This window comes from Bombina bombina, chromosome 1 (genome assembly GCF_027579735.1).
Source record: "Bombina bombina isolate aBomBom1 chromosome 1, aBomBom1.pri, whole genome shotgun sequence".
In the NCBI taxonomy this organism is placed as follows: domain Eukaryota; kingdom Metazoa; phylum Chordata; class Amphibia; order Anura; family Bombinatoridae; genus Bombina; species Bombina bombina.
Window position 1 is genome coordinate 1,392,584,466 of NC_069499.1, and position 8,741 is coordinate 1,392,593,206.

An 8,741-nucleotide genomic window follows, 5' to 3' on the forward strand; every position below is an offset into this window, starting at 1 on the left:
CAAGGAGGGACTCACAGTCCTCTGGCTATGAAAGAAGTATCTCGAATTTTGGTTTGGGCGGAATCCAGCTCCTGTCTAATCTCTGCGGTTTATATCCCAGGTATGGACAATTGGAAAGCGGATTATCTCAGTCGCCAAACGTTGCATCCGGGCGAATGGTCTCTTCACCCAGAGGTATTTCTTCAGATTGTTCAAATGTGGGAACTTCCAGAAATAGATCTGATGGCTTCTCATCTAAACAAGAAACTTCCCAGGTATCTGTCCAGATCCCGGGATCCTCAGGCGGAGGCAGTGGATGCATTTTCACTTCCTTGGAAGTATCATCCTGCCTATATCTTTCCGCCTCTAGTTCTTCTTCCAAGAGTAATCTCCAAGATTCTGAAGGAATGCTCGTTTGTTCTGCTGGTAGCTCCGGCATGGCCTCACAGGTTTTGGTATGAGGATCTTGTCCGGATGGCCTCTTGCCAACCGTGGACTCTTCCGTTAAGACCAGACCTTTTGTCTCAAGGTCCTTTTTTCCATCAGGATCTGAAATCCTTAAATTTAAAGGTATGGAGATTGAACGCTTGATTCTTGGTCAAAGAGGTTTCTCTGACTCTGTGATTAATACTATGTTACAGGCTCGTAAATCTGTATCCAGAGAGATATATTATAGAGTCTGGAAGACTTATATTTCTTGGTGTCTTTCTCATCATTTTTCTTGGCATTCTTTTAGAATACCGAGAATATTACAATTTCTTCAGGATGGTTTAGATAAGGGTTTGTCCGCAAGTTCCTTGAAAGGTCAAATCTCTGCTCTTTCTGTTCTTTTTCAACAGAAAGATTGCTATTCTTCCTGATATTCATTGTTTTGTACAAGCTTTGGTTCGTATAAAGCCTGTCATTAAGTCAATTTCTCCTCCTTGGAGTTTGAATTTGGTTCTGGGGGCTCTTCAAGCTCCTCCATTTGAACCTATGCATTCATTGGATATTAAATTACTTTCTTGGAAAGTTTTGTTCCTTTTGGCCATCTCTTCTGCCAGAAGAGTTTCTGAATTATCTGCTCTTTCTTGTGAGTCTCCTTTTCTGATTTTTCATCAGGATAAGGCGGTGTTGCGAACTTCTTTTGAATTTTTACCTAAGTTGTGAATTCCAACAACATTAGTAGAGACATTGTGGTTCCTTCATTATGTCCTAATCCTAAGAATTCTAAGGAGAAATCGTTGCATTCTTTGGATGTTATTAGAGCTTTGAAATATTATGTTGAAGCTATTAAGTCTTTCCGAAAGACTTCTGGTTTATTTGTTATCTTTTCCGGTTTTAGAAAGGCCAGAAAACTTCTGCCATTTCTTTGGCATCTTGGTTGAAATCTTTATTTCATCTTGCCTATTTTGAGTCGGGTAAGACTCCGCCTCATAGGATTTCAGCTCATTCTACTAGGTCAGTTTCTACTTCCTGGGCGTTTAGGAATGAAGCTTCGGTTGATCAGATTTGCAAAGTGGCAACTTGGTTCTCTTTGCATACTTTTACCAAATTCTACCATTTTGTTGTATTTTCTTCTTCTGAAGCAGTTTTTGGTAGAAAAGTACTTCAGGCAGCGGTTTCAGTTTGAATCTTCTGCTTATGTTTTTCATTAAACTTTATTTTGGGTGTGGATTATTTTCAGCAGGAATTGGCTGTCTTTATTTTATCCCTCCCTCTCTAGTGACTCTTGTGTCGAAAGATCCACATCTTGGGTAGTCATTATCCCATACGTCACTAGCTCATGGACTCTTGCTAATTACATGAAAGAAAACATAATTTATGTAAGAACTTACCTGATAAATTCATTTCTTTCATATTAGCAAGAGTCCATGAGGCCCGCCCTTTTTTGTGGTGGTTATGATTTTTTGTATAAAGCACAATTATTCCAATTCCTTATTTTATATGCTTTCGCACTTTTTTCTTATCACCCCACTTCTTGGCTATTCGTTAAACTGAATTGTGGGTGTGGTGAGGGGTGTATTTATAGGCATTTTAAGGTTTGGGAAACTTTGCCCCTCCTGGTAGGAATGTATATCCCATACGTCACTAGCTCATGGACTCTTGCTAATATGAAAGAAATGAATTTATCAGGTAAGTTCTTACATAAATTATGTTTTTATGACATCAAGCTTTCTGTAGAGACCCCAGCCTCCTTGTAGGACTGTGACAGGAAGTAATGGACTGCATAAATGAGGTTAAAAAAAATAAAAGAAAGAAATAAAATGTAAAATCCATTTGTAATGATGAATAAAACATATTACAATGATGTCACTGCTTAGGGGTCGATGGCGGACAGGGGCGTACATATGCGCCCCTGTCCATTGCAGCTCGCCTCTGGCAGGCTGAAATCCACTGCCGGAATTCAGCATTTCACAAGAGGGCTAATCACGCGCGGGCAGGAGCTGGCAATCTCCCCTGTCAGATAAGAGGTGGAGAAAAGGTTATTGATAAATACGGACTGCAGGTTCTTGTGAGAACCTGCAGTCGTAGGGGGGTGAAGGCAGACAAAGCCTTTGATAAATCGACCCCTTAGTGGGGTTTTTTTTTTTTTTACAATAATGAAAAAGACTGTTTAACATCCCTTTAATGTGAGAAAAAAAAAATATATTATGTATAATTGGGTTTTTCTTTATTAAAACAAAGATCAGTTCACTTCTCTGTAAACATTTAACATTTAGCTATTGTATATTTTTTCATTTATGCAACAGAAATTATTCACTGTATTTTAAAAGACTGCATTAAAACCATAAAAAACTATTTTTTTAGAAAATATTCTTTTGGAGGCCCGGGACACACCCCTTCAAATAACTGTTGAATATCCTTTATCTTACGTCCTTTGCTCTAGCCAATTAGGGACAGATGTACACAAGCTACTACAGATATCAACCATTCACTGTGCAGGAGTTTTCAGAGTTAAATTAGAGGAAAAACATAAAATTAAACAATTTTATGAATTATTAAATTTTGAGTTTAATGTCATCAGTGCGGAGTTAACATTTTGCTTTAATGTGATCACCATATCCTCAGAAGATTTCATAGTAAACTTCCTTAAAGTAATGAGGAAAATAAAGTAACTATGCCGGTGTTCTAAAATAAGTTGTCTACCATAGGAATGTGTCCACCACGTCACTTCCGATGACGTGTAATCAGCTGCTGGAGGGGTGCGCATGCGCAAGAGTCCCAACCTCCTACAAACAGCTGTTTCCAACCCTGAATAGTTACGTCTATAAAAAACTTCCATATTCCCAAAGTATACTGTATCATGAGCAGACCAAAATCAGGAGAAGCATGGTCGCTACATTTTAGGTCTTTTTACATCTTCTATTACGTAAAAGTCCCTGCATCAACAAACTTATCTTTTATATTACAACAAGCCTGCTCTAATAAATTACACTTATCTATATATTCTGTTTGTTTTTACTCTCAGTCCCAGTTTTGTCCCAAGAGTCCTCTTTTTCTGACTCCCCCTCCTCCCATACACAGCGGCCCCGGGGTGATGTTTGCACCCTGACATTCACCGTACTACTCGCTCAGGAATTGAGGGCTCATTCAGACAGGAGTCCCACTTGTGTGCGCTGCTATGGAGTTTGATGAGCTGGGTATCCGTGAAGAGTGTGGGGTGTTTGGCAGCATCGCATCAGCCAAGTGTCCCACACAGCTGGATGTGCCCCATGTTATCACCGTTGTTCTAAAATAAGTTACCTTAAACAGCTGCTTGTTTTTTTTATTATTATCGGTTATTTGTAGAGCGCCAACAGATTGCTGCCACTCCCAGTTTGCTGTCACTCCTATACTGACGGGTAACTGCTGCCATCTCCTCCGCCTACACTAGCGCGACATGCTGCTATGCCCTTCATTGCTACCCATTGCATAGTTTAAATCAGCTGTTTTAAGGAGGTTGGGCCTCTAGAGCATGCTCAGTGAGCGCCACAAACCTCCAGCAGCTGATTCACATCACCGGAAGTGACGTGGTATGCACATTCCTATGCGGTAGACAACTTATTTTAGAACATGGGCATATGACAGATGCAGGCTCCCTTGCAAGTCCTGGGACGAGCATCTGGATTGGATGTTTAAAATTCCTCTACAGTGGGATGTGGCTACTTGATTACTTAGGCATGTTCATGTGTTATTTTCTATTCAGATTTTTACAAATATGATGCATACATAAACACACACACAATGTTTGAGCAGTAGAAGGAAAAATCTCCTGGATTTTTTTAGTGAATGTACCAAAAAGTGCTTTACAGTGTTTATTTTGTGTCTCAAATAAAATGTTGGAATGTGACAATCAAAGATCAACTTTCATTTCTCTATTTCAAATGAGTGTTTCCCTTAAAGGGGTATGGAATTCAGTAGTACAATAGTACAGAAAGTGACTGCAATACGCACGGAGCATACTTACCAGTCATTTTCTGTGTTAGTGTTTAAAAGTAAATAAATATATAGAGAAAACTTTATTTTTTATTAGTAGCATGAGTAGGCTAGTGCTGTAGAACTCCAGCATATCACAATGTGTATGTCCCTTTAACAAACTGAAATCGACCAAAGGCCTTTTTATGCAACAGTGGACAAAATATTATTTAACTAATTATAGTGTACATGTTTGGTAAATATAGCTTTACCACAAATTGCAGTCCTCTCTGGCATCTAGTGAGGTAAATTGGAGTTTGCTCTGACAGCCTCATTCTGGACATGGTGTTACCATGACTACAATATCATGGCAGCCATAATTTGCTATTGGGACAACATGCCCCAGAACACACACGAACAAGTGAGGCTGGACGGGCTGTGGTGAGTCTGAAGAGATTATTAGTGAAGGTAGCCCAGGATCCTAAGTGTTAGTGAACTCAATCAAAACTCAGTTAACTGTGCCACACCTTCCTATCCACACACAGACAGTATGCTTAAAACAATTCTCCACTCCTTGCATTCCTCGGGCTGTGGCTTCAGTCCATTATCTCAAGTAACAATTTCCACTGCTACTATCCACATAACCACATACTATTTCCTTTCACTTATGTAAAAGTACATTTGTGCTTGAGACGTACTATACCTAACATTCCACCCATGAGAATTAAGCAGTACAAAAGCACATTATCTCCTGCAATAATTACTTTGCCAATATATTTTATTTGACATTTGAATGAACAGTTTGATTTCATTATTAAAATCCTTAGAAACAGTAGATAAAAGAAAAAAAAAAGGTAACTAAAAAGACGTATAGCCTTATAGCTTTGACTCCACCCTGAGTTATCTTCTGATCTAAGCAGCAAACACACCCTATGCCATTTCCTGGCTGGAATAAGTGACACTCCTGCACTTAAAACAACACAATATAACTGCCTCAAAGTGACTTGGTGACTTTCAGAGCCAAAAAATACCCTTAAGGAATCTACATTTAGAGGTTTTTTTTTAGCAGACAAAATAATACATAAACTGCCCCTGGCCATAGATTTACTTGAGCTGATAAATCCAGGAGGCATTTACAGTTCAACCCTTGTTTAAGAAAAGAGCCTCCTGTTTTTTCAACAATGAGTATTCATCAAGTGCAAATATTACTACATAGATATTGTAACTACAAATATAGTTTATCAGTTTGCGTTAGGTATTCGATAACCAAACACCATCAGACAATGATAAATTAGCCTTAGTTAGCATTCCTGGCCTGCAGGGAGCTGTGCAGAATTCCTGGAGTATTTATAAAGAGGTTTACAATTCCCCTCATTTTATAAAACACACAAAGAGGTGTGTTTACAGGTCCTGAGACAAGCAAGATGTTTTATAATACCATATGTGGATTTTGTTCAAAGGGTTTTAAGACCACAGAGGTCTTTCTCAATTTTTCTCCATGATGTATATTTTGTGTTGCGTAATTCTAAAGGTGGGTGAATGTTGCAGCAAATTTATTTAAAACAGTAAAAATGTTAGTCATATATATATAAATAAAACATTTTCTGTTTTAAATATATACACACACATTTTTCAACAAAGATGTTAATACCATATTGAAGTCATATGTCGTCACACTGTACTTCATTACCAAGTTATAGAATACCAACCCAAACAAATCTATATATAATGGTAATATATGTAGCAAGAGGTATAAAAGAAGTGTCCTCAGCATAGTCTGCAAGCCAACAAGCTTTAAAGGGATATGAAATAAAAAAAAAAAATCTTTAGTGATTCAGACAGAGCATACAATTTAAAAAAAAAAATTCCAATTGACTTCTATTATCAAATTTGCTTTCGGCCCAAGCTATTATTTGTTGAAGATACCTACGTAGGTGTCTAGACCACTAAATGGCTGGAAATGGTGCAGCTACCTAGTGCTCTTGCAAAGGGATGACATTCTTGTAAAACTGCAGCAATATAGTGCTCCAGACACGTGCAAGCTCCTGAGCTTGCGTCCCTGCTTTTTAACAAAAGATAACAAGAGAGCAAAGAAAAGTTGATCATTGAAGTAAATTAGAAAGCTGATTAAAATTACATGCTCTATCTGAATCATAAAAGAAAACTTTTGGGTTTCATGTCCCTTTAAGTAATAGGTACCAGGTAATATTAAAAAATATCCACATTGTGACCCCCGGGAATGTATGTTGTACTTTCCCACATCATTTATTAAGAGAACACATAAAGATTGTTCCTGCTGCCTTCTAGTGCCCTTTCTAGTTATAATTATTTCCACAGTGTAGCCAATAGATGCAGTTTTTTTTCACTGCCTCTCAATCCTGTCTGTGCTGGAGTCTCTGCATTATATCAATGGATTAAGATTTGTCCCACTCAGGAACTATTGATAAGGAGGAACGTTATGTAACGTCACTTACCAAATGTCTGTGCTTTATTGATACACTGGATTTGATAGCCTAGCGCCTATTCTATTCAGTTAGCCACTACCTACACGTGAAGAAGGGACCTATAAGATTTTAAAATTTACAGAGGTTGAAGTTCTATTTATGAATATGTTGGTCCACTAAAAGATATCACATTTATCCCACAGAAACTGGACCACTAATCTACTCTCCTGTCTCTGCGTGTGCATCTCAAATGTCTATATAGTGGAGTTGCAGCTGATAAGACCTGGGCAGTTTCAACAGGAATTCCTTTGAAATTCCTTTGTTAGATTAGAGATTAACCCTGCATTCTCTCTCCTGTGACAGATTTCTAAACTCCAGTTCCAGGGTTACTTTGAATGAGAATATAATGAATTAACCTCCATTATTGATCATCTGATATCACCCACGTTGTCCTGAAATTCTGGCCTGTTATTGGGTTCAGATTAATGGAATTGGGAAACCCTAATCTAGTGTATAAATTATTAAATACATACTATATTATAAATACAGTTTCATATCAGAATGGAACCTTGATGAAAGCCTATTAACCTTGCCCCGTTTTGTTAATATATTTTGCTCCCAAAATTATTTTACAGAAACTTATGTCTCATTTGCAAAATGATGTGGGACAGTGGGAGGAAGGTGGTACAATAGCTGAAATGTCTCAAATATATTTAAGGTGTCCGTATGGTAAGATTTTTCTATTACTGAAGAGAATAAATGCAATATCTAACATGTACACTAGTGTTTCCTGTGATCCAATGCACTGCTGATAAATTATTCTCAGTGGGGGCTATTAATCAGAAATAATTTATGAGGACACTACACTACTAAATTTGGGTCTTATTTTACCTTTTATTAAATCTGTAACTCAACATATTGCTAGACTGTAGTCATATGTGAAATATTAAATATTTAAATCAAAAGGTTTTGCTTTGTTTTTCCCCACTAGATTGGAAGTTTGCTGTAGCAGTCATATCATATTTGTAGGTTGTGAGGTTTTTAGATGAGAGTCTGTCATTGATTTGAAAATAGTCAGGGGGTCTCCAAATATACCAACCACTCCCAAAAAAGTAAGATAATTGGAATAGTCTCTCCTCATACCCCAATACTGCATTCTCTTTGGAAATCAGTTTACAACTAGATTGTAAAATTATGTCTCATTTAACCTTTACCCATGAAAGAATCTTTGGTCACCTCTTATGATCAATCTTACCTTACAGACTATTATGCTTACTATGTTATATTATTCTGTATATGAATCTTGTTAAAAGCTATATACAGTCAGTGTTAGAGTTAGAGATGCATGTTAGGCATATGCTGGCATAGACCCATTCATAAATGTAATGATAACTGAGTTTGCAAACTGCTACATGTAAGTTATAACTGAGCAGTTCTGTTCTAAAGTACAATCCAAAACAGAAATTAGTAGCACTAAGTTTTACTTCACCTTAAACACCAAGTTCTAAGCATGACCCACAATGCAAGAGAAGTACAAACCTACCTTAGCACGCTGTCTGCAGGAAACAAGACTGAGTTTCTCTCACTCCCTCTCCCTGTCTCCTCTCTCACAGCCCAGCCCCAAAAACATGATGTGGTGATGTCAGCTTTAATCAAAGACAAAAATGGATGTGGGTGGACGCAGACATTCAAGCACTGACACAGAAAAGGGAAAAGGATTTAAAGTGTGACCTCACCATTTAGGCAGACTTTCTTAATGAAAAAAAAGATATGTTGTAGATTTGATATAATATTCTGCAGTTCTAAGTCAAAAGCTGAAAGCTTCTGTATTTTGCACAGCTGTGTTTTCTACAGATTTCCTGTCCATTATTTTTAAATTGTAGCATAAAACAGGATGTGAAATCTTTTTTTTTACCTGAGCTGATTTAAATGATATTTTAT

The 8,741-nt window shown here is 37.5% G+C and overlaps 1 protein-coding gene across 1 annotated transcript in view; it reads right to left on the minus strand.

Annotated features, from left to right (window-relative positions):
- TAGLN2 (transgelin 2) overlaps positions 1 to 8,492 on the minus strand; it is a 72,318-nt gene extending 63,826 nt beyond the window's left edge. Inside the window, exon 1 of the mRNA XM_053704809.1 lies at positions 8,344 to 8,492. The gene's annotated coding sequence lies outside the window, so the exon portion shown is untranslated. The remainder of the gene's footprint in view (positions 1 to 8,343) is intronic.
- Between the last annotated feature and the right edge of the window lie 249 nt (positions 8,493 to 8,741).